At 44.4% G+C, this 21,671-nt stretch overlaps 1 long non-coding RNA gene across 1 annotated transcript in view; it reads right to left on the minus strand.

Moving 5' to 3' along the window:
• Positions 1-1,397: 1,397 nt before the first annotated feature.
• The window catches only part of LOC128342551 (uncharacterized), a 42,088-nt gene continuing 21,814 nt past the window's right edge, over positions 1,398-21,671 (minus strand). Inside the window, exon 3 of the long non-coding RNA XR_008315073.1 lies at positions 1,398-1,495. This is a non-coding gene — a long non-coding RNA (uncharacterized LOC128342551). The remainder of the gene's footprint in view (positions 1,496-21,671) is intronic.

The raw sequence follows: 21,671 nt of genomic DNA on the forward strand, positions 1-21,671 counted from the left end.
CAAATCCGCATTCAGCCATGATTATTGCTAGGTGACTCTGGGCCAGTCATTTCTCTCTCAGCCTAACCTACTTCACAGGGTTGTTGTGAGAAGAAACTTACGTACACCGCTCTGGGATCCTTAGAGGAACAGCGGGATCTAAAATGTAAAATAAAATAAAAATAAATAAAATAAATGCTGCAGAGAGCCTTCCATTGCTGCAGTATGGACTTGACTGTCCATGGAACTGTGCACAGTTCCATGCGTGACCCCTGCTAACTGGGCAAAGAGGCACTTTTTAATGTGGCGATTCTTTTTAGTAAGCAGGGGGAGAGCAACTGGCCCTATCCATCCCCAGCACAGCATCCCTCCAGTGGCTGTTGTTGGTATCTGCCTTATGTTTCTTTTTTAGATTGTGAGTCCATTGGGGACAGGGAGCCATCTGATTTATTTGTTGTTTCTCTGTGTAAACCGCTCTGAGCCATTTTTGGAAGGGTGGTATAGAAATCAAATAAATAAATAAATAAATAAATAAATAAATAAATGGACATGGTGCAATGGAAGCTCTTTTTTCTGCAGCTCCCAGAGGGGCTAAATGCTAAATGGATATCTGCTTCCCCTCCCTCTAGTTGCATGTAGAAAGGCCTCCATGTCCTGTCCTTTGCTTGTGAGTTCAGAGGGTATGTTGTGTGCTCTTTTGAATAAGCTTGTGATAACAACATGAAAAAATAGTCTTCTGAATTTACCCTTTGTTGCATGGTTTTAGATGGCAGACAGATGGGAAGACAGGCAATTGTCTTATACGAAGCCAGATCACTGGTCCATCTAGGTCTGTATGGTCAACATTGATCGGCAATGGCTCTCCACAGTTTCAGGCAGGAGCCTTTCCCAGCCTTACCTGGAGTTGCCAGAGATTGAATAGGGGATCTTCTGCATGTGAAACCAGATACTCTACCACTGAGCGATGGCTGCGGCCCAATCCCCAAAATAAAGAAGAGCCGCTCTCACTATTTACAAGAATGGCAAAGTGGCAACCAAGTGGCTGCTTTTCTGATCTACTGAATATCAGTTCCAAAAGTTACCAACGGAAGTACGAGCTTTTGTGTTGCAATCAATGTTATGGATCACTGGAAATTTATGCAGTGGCTAAGGAGAGGAGAGAAGAAATTGTGTTTGAAAAAATCTGTTTGAATGGAAGAACCCCCCAAAAGGGCAAAGCTTCACATTTGGAATGAATGTACTTTAACTCTAATGGATCCCAATATATCACTAACTCACATTGACTCTTAAGCATGACAGTTTCCTCATTTTACACCAGTGTCCAATTAATTCCGAACAATAAAATATCATCCTTTACTGTGTTGATGTCCCTATATGATACTTACCACCATGTGTTGCAGAGAGGCTTGGTGGGGTGACAGAAGGCAAGCTGTGAACACAAGTAGACTTTGAGAATGAATTCTTTTACATGATATATAGAAGGGAAGACCATCCATCACAGTTATAAGCCATAAAGCTGACAAGAAAAAAGAGAAAATATGACTCGTTGGCTTGGAGGAGGAGGGCCAGAGAGGGAACCATAAAATGAAATGTTCATGATGAATTAGTTTGTATTTTCTGTTTTCATTTCTGACACATGGAAGGAAATGCTCCATGTTTTCTTAAGGAAGTGCAAATTTCTCCACTTCATCCATTTTAAATCCTCACCCTTAGGCATTTTGTACTGAAGCATAAAAGCTTGGATACCTTAAATGGACATAATGATTCCCTGCAGATTCTGTCCTCATCAACTCACTAACAGTTCAGCAGAGCTCAAAAGGAAAACCATTTTATAGCAATTTGGCATCATCCATTTACCAAAAAAAAGAGGTTCATATGGAGCATCCATTTATTCTCATGGTTCCTTTACCATATTTGATGAAATATAAGATGCAACTGGAACAAGCACTCAAGGAGAAAAAGTCATAAACTTTGAAACAGTGCTGTAAAAACACACAGTGTGTTAACGTGAAATAAGTTACAGACTTGAAAGAATTTGCAATGGCTTGCTCGTATAGCAGTAACACAATAGGACTGTGAGTTACTGACTTTTATTGGCATATCTGCTTTTTAAATACTTTGTCCCCCTATATGTGGAGGTTCAAGGTGCAGATTCAGATGATAATAACACAAAAAGTGGGGGGGGGACAAATATAAAGATAAGGAAAGCAAAAAAAAAAAAGATTTGAAAGAGTAACTGATGATGTTAGGTGGAAAAGACTGGGAAAAATCAGGGGGGGAGGAATCCTAGGAGACCCATTTATTTTCTTTTATTAATTTATATACTGTCTGACTCCAAAGGCTCTAGTCCTTGGTAAGCAGAATACTTGATCTAAACAAGGAAATGGTACTGTTATGTGAAATAGCCAACATGATGCACAGTTCTAACATCTTTGGTAGAAACTGTAGTGCCACTGCTGCAGTGCAGACCTGGAAGCAAGATAACCGGCAGCACCACTAAGGGCATTACTACAATATTTTCCATTCACGACAATGGGAAGAAGTACAGTAACATTCATAGCACTTCCAGTGTTTCTCTACAGTCTTCCAAGTTTTCAGCAGTGGCACCACAAGTTCTGCTGAAGATGTTAGAACTGTGCATCATGTCGGCAACTACATTTTGACACATTAATTCTCTTGATCTACTAAATCTATCAGGGTAAAAAGATATTAGTGGTGTTAAGAAGTGCATAACTAAAGCAGTGGACTTGATGTTTGTCATCTGTGTGGTGTGCCTTCATGCACAATAATGCAGCATACGCAACTGAAAGACCAGATCCATTTCTGCAGTCTTGAAAACAGTTGTCTCATTTGTGTGACACGTTGCTTATCTCACTGAACTAAGTACAGCTGGACCACACCATTAACATTATTGGAAGAGACCTATGGTTATTTAAGTGAATTAATTCAAATCCTTTTGTAAAACCTGCTCTGCTTGAATAACAATGTTCCCACAATCCAGTCATTTATTAGTCGACATTAAATTGATAACTAGATGAAGTTGTATATTGTCATGCCCTCTTTCCTTTTGTGCTCTTTGGCCCCTTGCTCTGTTGTGTTATATTAATAAATCCGGGGAAATTGTCAAAATATGCTTTCACTGAAGATTAAGGTCATATAGGCTCCTTTCCGTTTTGTATGACATTATGTTTTAATTATTGTTGGAAATGTCAATAAAATAGGGATGGTTCTGTGCTATAATATTTGTGATTCTGTGCTTCTGAAGTAAAAATAACAGTCACTATTTTGCAAACATGCCCTGAATTAGCGGTAAATTTGCCAATAGCTTTAACAACTCACAGAAACCTAGGAAGTAGCCTAATACCAAGTCTGACCATTGGTCCATCTAGCTCAGTATTGTCTACATGAACTGGCAGTGTTTTCAGGCAGGAGCCTCTCCCAGCCCTACATGGACATGCCAGGGAGTCAATCTGGGAGCTTCTGCATGCAAGCATGAAGATGCTCTTTCACACTAAGCTTTGTCCCCATCTCCTAAAGGGAGGTATCTTACAACCCTCACATGTAGCCATCCAAATGTGAACCGAGGCAGGCCCTGCTTAGTAAAGGGGACAATTCATGCTCATGGCCACAAGACCAGCTCTCCCTCACATTCTCTCCATTAGAAAAGGTTAAAAAGTTATGTGCAAGATTGCAGAATTAAGCCAATAGCATGAAAGTGATTTAGCTGGACTTTTGTTTGGGCTTCCAAATGGAGAACCATGTGAAAATTAAGCCACTCCCCCATCTTCATATTTGAAACACTTTAATATGGTGAAGGATTAATGCATATGCCTTAATCTGGCACTGTTACTTTATTCTCAGGTGGAAATAACAGGGAACACCAGGCTCAGTTGAGTGAGACTACGAGATCAATACAGTGAGACTACGAGATCAATAACAATATTGTGGTTTTTATATATTTTCATGCATAAGTGACTCATCAAGCACATGTGTGTTCTTATTCAATAGAGACCTATTGTTTTTCCTTGTACAGTTCAGTCCTGAGGTCACCTACATTATGAAACAATTCCAGCACATCATTTCTTTGTGCAGAACTTGCCAAAATGCTACAGTTGATCTACTTCCCGCACCCTTCATACATACATCCAAACAAACCAAGAAGAATTTTCATTTTCTACATTCCCCATTGGAGGGTTGAAGAAGCTGCCAAATTATATGATTGAACAACACCTACACAATAAACCTGGTAGATCATTAAACCCCTGTATATTTCTTAAATTATAACTCCAGATGCTTTTATCCTTAATTCTCCTCAATGACCTTTCACTTGAAAGTCAATTTGTCAGTCTACTTCCAGCATCTGAAGAAATCATCAAAGCCACAATACTAAATTGTTCCAAAAATGGTGTTCCTGACACAATTGCAATGTTCTTATGCTCACTTCCTGATGATGGGAACACAGCTTCTATTCCCGCTAGCAGCATTTCAATAAATTCTGTGTTTCAATCAGCAACTCTAGTACAAAGGCTGCTGTTTTACCACCCAAGGAAATGTATGCACCCTTCCTGGTGTAGTCTCTGAGGACAGACATTGGAGAATCTAAGAGCTCTGCAGTTGGTTAGTACATGCCATGGGTAAATTTGTCATCCCAAACTTTTCCTACAGTTTTGCAACTATCTAAGTCCATGGTGTCAATCTTAGAGATATCCAAAACTTCATAAAAGGAATTACATAATTGACTCATTTTAGCATGTGATAGGCCATGTATCTCTGTGGGAAATTCATTTTCCCTGTTGGGTTCTAGTTGGTTGTGGTCACAGTGATATATTTATTAGTATTAACAAACTGAGTGTATAAGTTGGAACCATGATCTCAGGGATGGATCTAGTTGAAAGTTTGGTTTATTACAGTCATAGACCAGCAAAAGGGGTGGATCTACCCAGAGGCACTCTTACCTAGGAATGAGCCCGGACCGGTCTGGAGGCCATTCTGAAGGCCTCCAGACCGGTCCGGACATGAGGGTGGTCCGGCGGTCCGGCACTGGTGTGTGGAGCTCTTTAAGGGCAGGGAGGGTGTACTTACCCCCGACCCGCCATGTTTCCCCCACCAGCGCGTTCATTTTGAAAAGCTTTTGGGGCGGCAGGATACCTCCCTGCTGCCCCTTCCCCCAGTCATAGGAACATAGGAACATAGGAAACTGCCATATACTGAGTCAGACCATTGGTCTATCTAGCTCAGTATTGTCTTCAGACTGGCAGCGGCTTCTCCAAGGTTGCAGGCAGGAATCTCTCTCAGCCATATCTTGGAGAAGCCAGGGAGGGAACTTGAAACCTTCTGCTCTTCCCAGAGCGGATTCATCCCCTGAGGGGAATATCTTGCAGTGCTCACACTCAAAAAGCCTTTTGCGCATGCGCACGTTGCACGCACACGTCACGTCTCCGTGTCACGTGCACGCGCATCGCAGAGACGTGACGTGTGCGCGACATGCGCACGTGCAAAAGGCTTTTTAAAGCCTTTTTGCCGACAACTGGGGGAAGGGGCAGCAGGGAGGTATCCTGCCGCCCCAAAAGCTTTTCAAAACGAACGCGCTGGTGGGGGAAACATGGCGGGGGGGGGGGTAAGTACACCCTCCCCCGCCCCTAAAGAGCCCCCCACACCAGTGCCGGACCGCAGCTCCGAGGTTCTGTGCACATCCCTACTCTTACCCCTGGACTTTGAGGCCGAAGTCCAGGGCCTCCAAAGTCCCTGGGGGCCCCCAAATTCTCTTTAGTTTGGTGTGGTCACGTGGCTGAGCATGATGATGGTTAATTTGCAGGGAGGGGGAGAATCATAGGAACACAGGAACATAGGAAACTGCCATATACTGAGTCAGACCATTGGTCTATCTAGCTCAGTATTGTCTTCACAGACTAGCAGCGGCTTCTCCAAGGTTGCAGGCAGGAATCTCTCTGAGCCCTATCTTGGAGAAGCCAGGGAGGGAACCTGAAACCTTCTGCTCTTCCCAGAGCGGCTTCATCCCCTGAGGGGAATATCTTGCAGTGGTCACACATCAAGTCTCCCATTCATATGCAACCAGGGCAGACCCTGCTTAGCTATGGGGACAAGTCAAATCAAAAGGCCTTTAGGTCCAAGGGCTCCAAAATTACCTAGGTACACCTCTGGATCTACCGTTGAGTGAGAATGTGCAGTGAACACGAGACATCCAATGGGACTAAGGCAGACTGCCCAATGTGGATGAGGTTAGCAGGGGCGTAACTATAATAGGGCAAGGGGAGACAATTGTCTGGGGGCCCACTGCCTTGGGGGGGCCCCCAGAGGCAAGTCACATGACTGACTCCCCCAGCTGCACACACCCCCGGGCTTCCTTCAGTTGTATTCATCCTCTGAAAGTGATGTGAGCTACCAGAACAACAGGTCTTTCTCTAGTACCATTCAATGACTTGCATCGTCCACAACTGACAAAACCCTTTAAAAAATAATTTAGGATGATATTCTATTGTGGCACGTAGGATAGAAATAAAAATATAAATTATACTCTGCTTTTTGTTACCACTATTCAGCCTCATTTAAGATTTCTTTACTTCATGAGCTGAGCTTCAGTAAGGGGGGCCCATTTTAAAATCTTGTCTATGGGCCCACTCCAACCTTGCTATGCCCCTGGAGGTTAGTGTTGGAAGAGCTGTGCATCACCTGCCTCTGTAGCCAGCCACTCCCCTCCCTCCCTCCCTCAGCCTTCATCACCAGTGGCAAACAGCCAGCACACAGGCTAATGATGTCACTGCCCAGTGGCACACACTAGACAGTGATGTCAACCCACATGCTGGCTCTTTGTCACCACTGGCAAGAGGGAGGGAGGCGGACAGGTGGCTGTGGTCATTAGCAGCAGCAGTGGCAGCACTAGGAACCACCAAAAAGATCTAACCATGGGCTGCCACGCATGTCATTACACCACTGCATGATCTCATGACTATAAGAAGCTTTATATGATATTATAATGTTGCATGTTTTAAGCATATCAGGATTTATCTTGCAGCTTCAGGAGTGTAGATTTTGAGGGTTGATTTGGGGTTGCCTCCATTGAAAGTGTGTGTCCCTAATTTTCCATTTCCTAATTCTGTTTCCCATAGACAGGTTTAACAATAATTGTATGGTTCATCATGGTTGTGTGGATCATAGGAGGTTTGTAAATTTGCTGTTACATTTGCTGAGCCCAAGGCAGCTGATGGGAAGTTCAAATGTCACTGTCAGAGCTATGGTGAGAATGAAGATGGGACATTTAAAATTTCCATCTCTTAAGGAGGGGATGGGCAATATAATGTTTCATATTAAGAATAAATAAAATAATCACATTAAATAGCATACTAATGGAGGATTAGAGAAGTCAGTGGAAGCTACATTATATTCAGATGCAAACGTTATTTTTCCCTAAACCTTCCTTTCAGAAACCTTCTGCTAAATGAAAGTTACGTGTTATGCTTGTATGAAGCCTGCTTCCCACTATAGATGACTGGAGGCCAGAGCACACATCACAGACCTGGTGTCAAATGCTTTATATTGGGTCAACCTGGAATTTCTTTTATATCTCCTTCATGTGCAGATTCCAAAACCAGATGATGCCACTTCGTAATCTTCAGGAAATTTGAGATATCTTGCACCAAACTTTCAGCAACTGAGAAAGCTGAAAATGATCACACAGTGATGCTAATTGAAAACAACAACAATACCCTCCTCTCCGGTCCCCAGAACCTCTTTCACTGCCACCAGGACCCCAAGAATGGAGGCAATGCTGCAGAAGGCCCAACACTGGAGGCAAAGTGCTCACCTGGCTGCCAATGGGCCTATTTGGGAGGAGGGGGAAGCCAGCTCAAGCACATGATTTAGATCAGGGCCCATGGAGCTCCAAGAAGTGGCAGTGCTCCGGCCTCATCTAACTCCACCTTTTGCAGCCAACCTTTGATGATTCAGTAGCTGCTTCTTTGAGCTCTCCCTCCAGTTGCTGCCTGGCTAAAGGCTATGGACAGCTTCTTAACAAAGGAGACCTGGAACATACAATTCCCAGCAACCTTTCTGTGTGGGCTGCTGTTGCCATAGAGTTCTTTAACGTCTAGAGCATAATCAAGAAAGTAGCAGCAGCACTTGTTGTTCCCACTGCGACATATGTTTTGAGGAGAAGGAGAAATCAGGGTCAGTGGAGAGAGGCTCACAAGGGGGTTAGGAGGACTTCCAGGCCATGCCTCATCACAGGAACATCGAAACATAGGAAGCTGCCTTGTATGGAGTCAGACCACTGGTCCATCTAGCTCAGTATTGTCTACACCAGGCCTGTTCAACATAGCCCCCCCCCGCAGCTGTTTTTGAACTACAACTCCCATAATCCCCAACCACAGTGGCCAATAGCCAGGGATTATGAGAATTGTAGGCCAACATCTGCAGGAGGGCTGAAGTTGAGCAGCCCTGCTCTGCACAGACTGTCAGCGGCTTCTTCAATGGCTTATCTTGTAGTCCTGTCTGGAGATGCCAGGGAGCAGGCGCGGCTCGTGAACTCTCCTCGGGGGGGGGGCAGCGGGCAGTTTCTTTAAGGTAAATGGAGCCGGTGCTCCGTGCCGCCCAGCAGCCCCCGCGGCGGGGAATCGCCTCCACCACTCACCTGGCCGCTGGAGGGGGCTCACCTCCGCGGGAGCCAGGTGAGTGGTGGAGGCGATTCCCTGCCATGGGGGCTGCTGGGAGGCACAGAGCACTGGCTCCGCTTACCTTAAAGAAGCCACCCACTGTTACTCCCCCCCGGAGGAGAGTTCACAAGCTGCGCCTGCCAGGGAGGGAACTTGGAACCTTCTGCATGCAAGCATGCAGGTGCTCTTCCCAGAGCAATCCCATCCCATCTTACCGTGCTCACATATAGTCTCCCATTGGAATGCAAACCAGGGCAGACCCTGCTTAGCAAAAGGAACAATTCATGCTTATTACACAAGACCAGCTCTCCTCCCTTATGTTCCTCCATCATGTGCCTGTTGAGATCATCTGGAGTGCAACAAGTCCTGGAGCTTGGAATGGGCCTAAAAATGAACTAATTCAGGCCAATCCTAAATGGGCCCGAATTAATTAACTTTAGGCAGACCCATTTTGAAATGAACCCTAGAGAAGCTTGTCCATCACAACTGAATCATGTTGAGCTTAGCAGAACCTGCTCATCCTGCTTCTGTGCATCTGAAAATCAGAATGGGCTGATGAAATACTGCAGCTGTCATGGGCTCACTGGGTGGTCAGAGTAGCTGGATAGTGAAATATTTATTATCAGAGTAATTATATATTGAAATATTAATAATGATATTAAATATAGGAACATAGGAAGCTGCCATATACTGAGTCAGACCCTTGGTCCATCTAGCTCAGTATTGTCTTCACAGACTGGCAGCAGCTTCTCCAAGGTTACAGGTAGGAGACTCTTTCAGCCCTATCTTGGAGATGCCAGGGAGAGAACCTGGAACCTTCTGTTCTTCCCAGAGCGGCTTCATCCCCTGAGGGGAATATCTGACAGTGCTCACACTTCTAGTCTCCCATTCATATGCAACCAGGGCAGACCCTGCTTAGCTAAGGGGACAAGTCATGCTTGCTACCACAAGACCAGCTCATTATATAGCACCTGATATAAAGCACCTTCAGGCAGTTTATATAAACATTTGAAATTTTAAAGCAGCTGACAATTAAAAGCAATTAAAACTGTTAACCATTTAAAACTTTTGGTTTGTTAGTTAAATTAGCACTGTATTTTAATTAACCTTGATTGGCATACAGAGCAAGGATGCACTGGTGCAGTGAGAGAGAGCCTAACAGAACTTCTCAGCTAACTCTACCAGTGCATTGGGGAGCCCCCTGCTTTTCCAGGAAGCCCTTTGTGCCACCCCCAAAATATGTCCCTGAGGGCTACTCTCTTCCTGCACCAGTGCAGCCACCCAACACTTTATTTTAATTAACTTGGATTTTGATTTTATACTGTGATCTACATTTTATGTATATTTCAGTGAAAGCTGTCAAACACCTTGGAGTAGGACCTTTGAATTCTATGGGGTGAAACAGCACCTCCTCCCCTAAAAAAAAAAAAACCACATCCCAGCAATGAGCAAGTTGCAATGTATAAAAGACACCACTTCTCTTCTGACAAGTACTGCACATTCCACAGAACTTGCTCATGCCACTTCCTTCCCTACGGAGCTGCTGCTTGACTTTCCCAAAGCCAATATTAATATCACAGACCATTATAATATAGTTATTTTGATGGAAGCTTGGGAGGAAGTCACGTGGCTTTAATTGGCCCCAGGTGACAAGAAGGCCTCCATTTAGGTTGTTGTTTTTACTCATATAAGCAGCAATGGAGTGGAAAAGCTGAGGAAGTCCCAGTGATTGTCTTCAGTGAGTGATAACCCTTTTCTTGCCTGCTTTGTTAATGAATCATTATGTCCCTTTTAATTGGATGAACATGTGCAGCTGGCAATTCAAAAGCAGATCCATGCACATGCTTAAGCAGCTCATGTTAAGACAGTGTCCAAACATTTTAAAAAGATCCCAGAAAAAAAGATGGAAACAAGTGTCCAGGAGGAGGATTGGATCAGGTACATAAAAAGATGTAAAAAGACAAGGTATTGCATGTAGATGACACTTTAGAAAGACTTTCCAAAGTTCATATATCTAGCTACCCCTGCTAAATTTAGCAAAGAGGCACTTTTTAACGTGGTGATGCTCTTTATTTAGCAGGGGGAGAGTAACTGGCCTTATCCACCCCCAGCGCAGTACCTCCAGTGACTGTTGCTAGTGTCTATCTTTTTTTTTTTTTTTTATAGATTGTGAGCCCTTTGGGGACAGGGATCCAGCTTATTTATTTGTTATTTCTCTGTGTAAATCACCCAGAGCCATTTTTGGAAGGGCGGTAAAGAAAGAAAGAAAGAAAGAAAGAAAGAAAGAAAGAAAGAAAGAAAGAAAGAAAGAAAGAAAGAGAATTCAAGCCCATTCACAAATATCTATCTACCTATCTACCTATCTATCTATCTATCTATCACCTTTATATACCACCTGATGTGTGTATCCCTGGGTTTTTGTTCCTAAGGTGGATTTGGTTTGGGGGGTTGTTTTTAAAAATTGCAATACGGTTTCATATGGCATTTCTAATAAGAATGGGCAGCATCAATTGGTGCATGCAGTGAGCAGGGTGCAGAGGCCTCCTCTTGTGCAAACAGGCCCTGAGGGTTTGACGCATGTGCTACTGGCACCCATAGTGGGCTGTCTGAGTATGATGTCCTTCTCTGGCATGCCAGTCATAAGAACAGCCCTGCCAGATCAGGCCCAAGGCCCATCTAGTCCAGCATCCTGTTTCACACAGTGGCCCACCAGATGCCGCTGGAAGCCTACAGGCAGGAGTTGAGGGCATGCCCTCTCTCCTGCTGTTACTCCCCTGCAACTGGTACTCAGAGGCATCCTAGTCACATATCTAGCCACAGAAAGCTCTCTGCATCGTTCTGCAGGTATCCCATCCTGAAGCATGGCATCAGCCCAGACATGCTAGTTAAGCCTGCTCAGAGCGTATGGGAGGCCATGAGGCACAAGCTCACAAAGGGAGCTGTTGAACCTGCAAAAGGCTGGTGCCAACTGAAAGTGTTCTATAACCATCACCAGGAGCCACACCCTTTCCTGGATCTTCAGGCCAGCCCTGTTCTAGGGGAGGGACCTAAGCTAGCTTCCCCCTCCTCCTGACTGGGCCCATCAGAAGGGAACCCTGAGCAGCCAGGAGCTTTCCCACACAGACTTCCAGCTCTCGGAGTATCAGATGAGGGAAGCCACTTCGAATGAAACTCGCAGCATTAGGGAAGCAGCCCCTCCCCTCTCTTCTGCGAATTTTCTTCTGTGTAGGTTCACACACAGCTCACTTCTGGGTTTTCCTTGTGGCCAATGGCTTCCTAGAGGAGGCGGGATGCCACGCCTCCCTTTCCCCCAAGGGTTTAGTCATTAAAGCACCCTTTATGATCTGGCTCTGTTGTAGTCGACACACACACAATTCTGCTTAATTGGTTTATAGATCAGACTCCCTGTTAGCCATCAGCCTTGGCTTTCTATTCCACTCCCCCCGCCAACAGGACCCCAACACACACAGACACACACACACACACACACACACACACACACACACACACACACATTCCCAGCATGTGTCAGCCCTCCTGCAGCATCACCTTTGCTTTTGCAGCCCCATCCCCACTTGAATGGCATGCAAGGAGATGCTCATTGCTGCAAAAGACTGCCAATCCTCTTCCCAGATCTCCCCCTTCTAAAAACTTTCAAAAAGCCAAAAGCCTGAAAACTGAGTTTTCAACTCTTTGCTTCAGGGTCAAATGCAAGGCCGCTGGGCAGCTTTGTTTTCAGGGCCGTATCTAGGGTGGGGCGGGCAGGGCACGTGCCCCGGGCGCCACTTGAAGGGGGGCAACATTTTGTAAAATTAAAAAAAAATTAAAAATGGCTGCCAAAAACAAAATGACCACCATGCATGCTCAAATGGCCTCTGTGAGGCCCTAGGTCATGCCAGGCCTTGCAGAGGCCATTTGAGCATGTGTGGTGCCCATTTTGTTTTCAGTGGCTTTTTTTTTTTAAGATTATTTTAAAAATTGGCCACCGCACATACTCAAATGGTACCTGTGAGGCCCTAGAGGCCAGCGGGGTGAGGGAGAATCTATGCAACCCCCCCAACTTTAGGAAGCCCCCCAAAGGGGCTACAGGTTTAAAAAAATTAAAAATTAATATAATATAAGACACTGTACACATATTCAGATTGGCACTATGTACAAAGAATCAGGGCTTGTGAATACTGAGCTGACACTTATGAGCTAGGATTGTATTCATTTGCTCTTACTTTGCTTCTTGTGATAAGTGAGTTAAATGTGATGTCTTGCTAATATGGCTGTTAATGGTGAGTTTGTCTTTGAATCAGTGTGAAATCCTTAATATTAAGGCCCACTGGGAGTTTCTTGCTCTCTTTCTCTCATTTTAACTGTCTTTCTGAAAGACTAGAATATATTCCAAGCAGTGACACAGTTTACTCTGCATATCCTTTAATTATTTTCAGAGTATCTGGGAAAAGTCAAATTCTCCATTGATTTTTAAACTTATGTAATAGTGATGCTACAATGCATAGTAGAGAATTAGACAGATACTTCTAGTTTTCCAAGTACACCTCCACATAGTATTTGGGTATTTCATGAGCCCCAGCATACTGAAATTTGTAGTTTTCCAGCATTTTTTGATCTGGCTAAGTCCACTGCTAAATAGTTTTTGAAATATTAAAAGATTAACGAGCCTGACTTGTATTTTTCAGCTGATATTATGGTAAAGTTATCTGAAAGATGGGTGTCAGATGTTTGGACAGGGGGTGCAATTTCAGTGCTTTCCCTAGGCGCTATTTTCTCTAGATACGCCTCTGTTTGTTTTTGCATCCTATAGGCATGACTTGCACTTATCATGTAACTGCAAAGACTGATGCCAGCGCTTTGCATCAGATTTTCCAGGAAACTTCGCTGGAAAACAGCTTTTTAAAAACTCGGATATAAACTGGGATGAGGTGATATCCAGCAGGAAAAGCCCAGTTTGTGTGGGGGGTGCTTCCAAAGACATCGAACTGACCTCAGTGGGAATCTGGATGTAATGAGAACACACAGCCTGCCTCCCGGAGATTCGAGGTAATGCCCCTGTGTGGGAAAGCTCCAGGTGAGCATGCCAGGGGTGTATCTAGGGCACGGCAGGCAGGGCACATGCCCTGGGTGCCACTTGAAGGGGGGCGCCATTTTTTTAAATTTAAAAATTTGAAAAATGGCCACCAAAAACAAACTGGTCACTGTACATGCTCAAATGGCCTCTATGAGGCCGTAGGCCATGCCAGACCTCACAGAGGCCATTTGAGCATGCACGGCAGCCATTTTGTTTTCAGTGGCCATTTAAAAAAAATGGCCACTGCACATGCTCAAATGGTCCCTGGCTATGTCCACTGCTAAATAGTTTTTGAAATATTAAAAGATTAATGAGCTTGACTTGTATTTTTCAGCTGATATTATGGTAGAGTTATCTGAAAGATGGGTGTCAGATGTTTGGACAGGGGGCGCAATTTCAGTGCTTGCCCTAGGTGCTATTTTCCCTAGATACGCCTCTGGAGCATGCTGCCTTCAGAGTTCGGAGCTCAGAGTTGGCAGCTCAGCCTTGGTCCAACATCTTCTCCACTTCTGGGGAATGGGAGGTGATGGAGGGGGTTCTAAGGATGGGGCAGGAGCCTCGCTGAAGGAACCAGGTCCTCAGAGCTCTGGGGCTCTTCCAAGAGGGCTTCCAACTCTGGCTGCTTTGGGTCAGAGGGATCTGGAAAGCTATCATGAGGACTGGGCATCCAGGCTAGGACAGGCTCCTCTTCCTCTGACAGAGTCTGAGGGATTACAAAGGCCACCCAGTGCCTTTCTTCAGCTGGGGTGGGAAGGAAGCATCTCTCCTCTGAACTTTCCCACTCACTACCTGATTCCAGAGCATAAAAATGAGTGGGATCTTCTACATAGTGGCTTCCAGCATCGGCACACACCCCTTTCCTATATCCTACAGGTTATAGGTGTGCACAAGTACACACCTGCACTTCCCAACCCCCACATGTAAGTATAGGAACAGAGCCACTGATTGACCTCACGGATGCACAGTTTAAACACTCTGTTGTATGTAAGCAGATACCCATTAAGAGTTGGTGATCAGGAAACATAGCAACTAGACTCTGCTCTTGTAAATGGTGGGTGTGGTATTTCTAAGGGGATGTTAACACTGCAATGTGTGCATAATACAGTTCAGTCATCTTGCAGATGTGGGAAGTAGAAAACTTAAGTGTCTCCTTAATATGGTCTAAGTGCAATTCACTAATGGAACCAACTGCAGCAGGAGGTTGAGGAATCTCCTTCCTTGGAGATTTACAAGAGCAGGTTGATGAGCATCTGTTAGCTAGAGGATGTCCTGCCATGATTTATAATGATTTATTTCAGCATATTTGTTTCAGTGAGGGATTAAAAAATTTCCACACAAACAATCAGCACTGGAGATACACTGCAGAGTTCAAAGGCCTCACAGTTCAAGGTGAAACCTTGCTTTTCTCTCTGTGAGCCATGAGTTCAGGATGATACACAATGAATTCAGAATCCTAGGCAATATTTGGAAGGTGATGCATGCTCCAGAAGTGTCAGTCGTATTCACAGAGGAGACTGAAAGAACTTGAGTGCTCTTCTAATTTTGACTGATATGTCAGGGGCAACCAAGATAATGGTTACTTGATGATATAGCATAGCTACTATATATATAGCATAGCTACTTGATGATATAGCATAGGTCTCCTACTACTACTACTACTCTTCCAGAATATGTTTATCTTTAATGCAATGAAACTGACTGACAAAAGAGTCACTTCCAGGGCCAACATATTTGTGGGCCTGATACAAGAAATTTTTTTTGGGGGGGGGGGTGTTAATTCTCACAGTTGTTGAAGTTTCTCTCAAGGTTGTCATCTCAGCTTGTCAGATATTTAGGGCTGAAAATCAATCACGATGTGTTCATCATTTGGAAGATTTCAGAAATTTCAAAATAACCTACCTTAACCTACCTTATAGTCAGATTATATTTAACAAAATGTTTTTTCCTCATCCCAAAATGTATACTTTAGTTCAAGCTAAATGTCAGAAGCAGAAAAAGTACTAACCCAAGAACCTTCTCTCCCTCTCTTCCTTCTCTGGTCCCTCTTCCTTCTCTGGTCCCATGGCTTCCTCCCTTTGGGGAGACATTGGCCACATTTGGATGGAACATGAAACCGGAGTTGACGGGTCCTCTGGTTAAAATTTGTGTAGGTCTGAATGTGTGAAAACACTGTTTTGACCAAAAATGGACCGGCAGTTTCCCTCCCTAGACTCTGATTTGTACCTTCGGTTTGTAGTGAGCTTCACCATCTGTACCTGTGGTTTAGCGGTGCCAGCATTATGTCCAAACACAGCACCACAGTCTCACTTTTTGGCAACTGGAGTTGAAGGAGGAAGCTTCTCCCTCACTCCAGCTGCTATTGGCTGCCAGGCTGTCTTTCAATCAAATAGGAAGCCCAGGCAGCCAGTTCTTCCTCCTCTCTGCAGTCTCACGGACTGCAGAGAGGGAACTCTCTGTTATGTCCGAATTTGGACGGGAAAGTGAGGGGAGGGAACCTACAGTTCTGCGTTACATGCGGATGTGGTCATACTCTCTTTTCTTCTGCTGCAGCGAGCTCTAAGAAATACCACGTGGCAGCTAATTACTGTACTGCAGGAGAAGAGTCAGTTTTCGTATGGGTCAAAGGCAACTAACAGATCTTATTATTGTGACCAACATTTCAACTTCCCCTTGCTATCAGATATTTTATTTATTTATTTAACATATCTGTGTGCCACCCACTAACCAAAGTCTCTAGGTGGTTTACAGCAATAAAACAAACCAAGAAATTTTAACAATTAAAACATTAAAAAATATCAAATTAAAAGACCCACCAGGCCCAAGCCAAATGGCCTTCCTGGCTGCCACCCCATGACATACCGCATAGTGTTCCAGATGTGTTTTAATGCTGTGTGTATGAAGTTGCACAGGAGTGCTGTTGCCCAAACACAGCTGCACAATGGTAAGCCATTATCTCCAATGGCCTCCCATCAAGCAACTGCATTCACACAATTTCCAGCATCTGCGCAACAGCACTTGTGTACAACTGCACACTGTAGCATTAAAATACATGTAGAATGCTGGACAGTCTGCCAGAAAATGATAGTGGTGGTGGTGGTGATGATGAACATAGTGGTTCAGACCACAGTCAGGGTGACTCTGGTTCATATCCATAGGAAATCTCTGGGATTTTGGGCCAGTCATGATCACTCCACCTAACCTGCCCCACAGAGTTGTGATGAGGATAAAATGGGGAGGAGAACAATATACACTACCCTGAGCTCCTTGGAGGAAGGGTGGGATACAAATATAATAAGTAAGCATATGTTTATTGTTTATCTGGTCAATGTCTGCAATAAAGTCTCTAATAAGTAAGCAGTCCAGCTAAACCATGGATCCAAAGAGATGTGCTCTGAGGCAGGAGGTCCTATAGCCTGGATCACTGACAGGGTTTCACAAGCCTCATTATAAAAATCTCAAGTAAAGAGGATTCTGCAGACTTCCTACGTAGAGCTGTGCTGTTTCCCAGCTGATCTCATTGTGAGGATTCTTGCATACTGAATGGCCACAAGACAGATCAAGATGATTCAGTTGACATTGACTTCTGGCTGACTTAAATGCACCTGGGCGAGCCACAGCTGTTGCGTATAGCAGACTGATGGGAAAAGGAGCCCTCAATGAATGAGAATCAGCCCTACCCTCCCTTTCTCCTCCTCCTTATCAGCTCTTTTCTCAATATGCCTCACATTCTGGTAGTTCTAATATTTTTGTTAAACCATGAGGCTATTCTCATGATGTGACATGATATGCATCACTTTACACTTGCTACACTGTTGCCAGCACTGCTGTTTTGCAGGCTCCCAGAATCCTCTCTCTTCTCATGTCTAGGACTACAGGTTTGTAGTTCCCGCTCTTAACAGAGGCACTTGACACGATTAGTGTGAGGCGCTGGAATGGTTACTGTGGGGAGAGACTGGGTCATTCCGACCTGACAGATAAGTCCTTGCATGTCTATTCAGTCAATTTGCATATAGGTTGTTCCTGACCTATTCACAACAATTGTGCTAACTCTAGCACACCCAACAAAGACAATGGATTTTTATTTTTTAGATCCACAGGAATACCTCACCTCAGGAAGGAGGAGGAATCAGCATTTCACCTCAAGGCACATTTTGGGCTATAATTGACCCTGGTTTCATGAACCAGTGTGTTTCATTTGGTCTCTACACCTTGGAGTCACCCATTGTTTTGGCGATTAACCTGATACCTGCCATAAAATCTAGCTGTGTCTTGCTTCTCACACCATTCCTGCTCTCAGCCTCCAGATAAGCCTTCCTCACTGGCCCAATCTGCCCTGTACACCCCGCTGCTATGAGAAATGAGCTACATGAGACCAGATCCCTTTGGGATTTACCCTTGTTGCCTAACCACAGAACAGTTTTTGGTTCCCTGCTGCTGCCTTCCGACTCCTGGACAATTCCTGAATAAAGAGGTCTTTTGGTTGCTTCGGAGCGATAAGGAGTGAGGTAGTATAATAACCCTCTGGACCCCTCTGGGCCTCTCCCTATCCCTGTTCTTTCCTAAATCCAAAAACCTGCTTCTCTGAAGTCTTCGTTCACTAGCCAGCCTGGAGTTCATCTAATTCAGACATCAAGCTAAATTGCCTCTTGTAAGTTATCTGGTTAATCTCTGTAACATGTTTTAGTAGTAATATTGCCTTAAACACGTCTCTTTTTTTAATTCCTGTACTCCCAATCCTTCAATAAAGTATTCATGAACTTCAACCTCTCTGTTCAGTTCTGCAACTGAATCTTTTATCAAATTATTCTGAAAGTGGGACTGTTCCATCCAAAATAACTAATTCCCCACACACAAGCCTAAAACCTAAACTTGAGGTCCCCACCCAGTCCCTGGGAACAGTTCCATTAACAGCTCTGAATGGCATTGGCCATCTTGTTGCCCATTTTCCCAGTTTGGAGAGGTCCTTTTGGAGCTCATCACAATCTGTTTTGAATTTAACTACCCTGAAGAGTTTGGTGTCATCTGCAAATTTGGCCACTTGGCTGCTTACTCCAACTTCTAGATCATTTATGAATGTTAAAGAGCACTGGTCCCATACAGATAACTGGGGAACCCCACTTCTTAATTCCCTCCATTTAGAGAACTGTCCTTTTATTCCTACCCTGTTTCCTGTCCTTCAACCAGTTACCAATCCACACATGAGCCTGTCCCCTTATCCCGTGACTGCTAGGTTTTCTCAAGAGTCATTGATGAAGAATTTTTTGAAAGCTTTTTGAAAGACCACCTTTTTATCCACACACCTTTCCTGCACCCATCCATTTTCTATTGTGGTAGGTCCTTCCAGAATTCCTTTCCTCCTATTATTGGCCTTCTTTAAGTGCTTGTTCATTGCCTCATCTTTAAGTGACTTCAAAGACATTCCTGGAAACTTTCCCCCCCTTTTCTTGCCCTTCTGATGGCTGCATTTCTTTCACTCCTCTTTTTAAGTTTTGCTGCTCATCTCCTACTTTCCATTTCCCTCATTCTCCCTCCTGCATGTTTGTCATATATCATGTCTCTGTTAGACTGTAAGCCTGCAGTACAACTCAATGAATTGCATCCACACCAAGGTAGTCATAACTAAGCCATTGAAACCAGTGTAAGTTAGTCAAGAGTAACTTATTTTTAATTATTATTTCTTGTTTACACAGTCAGACAGGTGTTATTGACTGGTTTGTTTTATCCAGACATTGAGTCCTTCCCAAGGACCTGGGATGCCAGAATTTTATTGTCAGTTGTTATAGATATCATCGCAGAATATAGGCTGTTCCCAGTAAAGCTGCTTTTTGTAATTGGCTGATGGTGATTTCTGTGACCCCTATGGTGTTGAGGTGCTCTTCAAGGTCTTTTTGGAACTGCACCCAGGGCGCCAATTACCACTGGGATGATGATGATGATGATGATGATTTTACATTTATATCCCGCTTTTCCTCCAAGGAGCCCAGAGCGGTGTACTACATACTTGAGTTTCTCCTCACAACAACCCTGTGAAGTAGGTTAGGCTACTTAGTCTGGATGCTTTCCATTGAGGTTATTCATACGATCACTGGATCCCACAAACCCCATGAGTCTCTACACATTGATCATGTGTAGAGCCTCATTGTTTCTTTACTTGCTATATGTACATACCTAACTATTGTAGGTATTTGCAGGGTCACAGAGTGATAACTCAAGGCCCGGTGCAAAACATCTCTTTGGAGCCCTCCTTCTGCACACATACCCCAAATGTTGTCTGGGGTAGGCGTTTGGTAGCTCCTGGACTTACCTGAAGTAGCTCTGCAGGCATTTGGGCCTCTTCTTCCTCCCTTCCCTTCCAGCCAATACAGAAATTGAGTGGGGACATGGCTGTCCCATTTTTAATTTCTCTTTGAGTGATCAGTATTGCTTTTACTTTCTCTCACATAATTGCTTCCCGGGTTTTCCTCCCACAAAACAGCCCTTCTTGCTCCCCTCTGGTCCTCCAACAAAAATCTCCCAGAATTCAGAGGTTTTGATGTTAAAAGCCCTCTCCTGTCAGTGCATATTTTTGTACAAGCTGTCATTCTGTGACTGGCACTATCCGCTCAAGTCACCATTTTGTGACTGATCCTGCCTCCCCAAGCCACTCTTTCATGCTAAGTAGTCCCCAGAGCCTTGACAAAAAAAATCCTATGATGGTGGGCACTTCCATGATTGTGAAAATGGGACAATCATATGCTGCTGCAGTGTGGTGATGGAGCTATGGGAAGTGCTCCCCATTACAGACAGACTGCTTCCATATTCACACAAATACCACTCTAAGTATGAGTGGTGAGGAGCAGCAGCGATTGATGACTCAGAGGTGGGAATTCCAACCCACTGACACCAAAAGCTGGGTAGCTTTTCCTCCTACCTTGCTTCCACACAATCACTTCTACCCAGGTTTACCTTTTACCTTGCTTTCACACAACCAAAAACTGGGAGCACACATAGCTCCCAAACCTGGGTAGAACCCAGTTTTTGATTGTGTGAATGACCTCCTTGTCCGTTGAATTTTTTGATTGTGTGAATGACCTCCTTGTCTGTTGAATTTAGGCTCCCCGTAGGTGTTGGCAATTAAACTGATTTATTTGCAAGTTTATACCCAGCTCCCTGGTGGAGCTAACACAGGTCTGCATGAGATTTTCCCAGTCTATGGGATAAGAAAGAAGACTGTGAGCCGGGTGGCAGCTGTGAAAAAGGCCAATTCCATGCTTGGAATCATTAGGAAGTGGGGTTGAAAATAAAACTACTGCTATCATAATGCCCTTATACAAATCTATGGTGCGGCCGCATTTGGAGTACCGTGTATAGTTCTGGTCACCATACCTCAAAAAGGACATGATAGAACTGGAGAAGGTGCAGAAGAGGGCAACCAAGACGATCAGGGGCCTAGAGCAACTTCTTTGTGAGTTAAGGCTACGACACCTGGGGCTTTAGAGAAAAGATGACAGAGGGGGAGACATGATAGAAGTCTATAAAGCATGCATGATGTGAGAGAGTGGAGAGAGAGAACCTTTTCTCCCACTCATAATACTAGAGCCAGGGTTATCCCATGCAAATGATTGCCAAAAAATTTAGGACCAACAAAAGGAAGTACTTTTTCACACAAAGCACAATTAACCTATAGGATTCCCTGCCACAAGAAGTGTTGACAGCCACCAGCCTGGATGGCTTTAAGAAGGGCTTAGATAAATTCATGGAGGACAAGTCTATCAATGGAAACTAGCTCACCTCCAACCTAAGAAACAAGATACCTCTGAATACCAGTTACAGTGGGGCAACAGCAGGAGAGAGGGCTCTTGCCTGTGGGCCTCCCAGAGGCATCTGGTGGGCCACAGTGTGAAAGAAGATGCTGGACTAGATAGGCCTTGGGCCTGATCCAGCTGGGCTGTTTTTATGCTCTAATGAAA

This window comes from Hemicordylus capensis, chromosome 1, assembly GCF_027244095.1.
Source record: "Hemicordylus capensis ecotype Gifberg chromosome 1, rHemCap1.1.pri, whole genome shotgun sequence".
Classification (NCBI taxonomy): Eukaryota; Metazoa; Chordata; class Lepidosauria; order Squamata; family Cordylidae; genus Hemicordylus; species Hemicordylus capensis.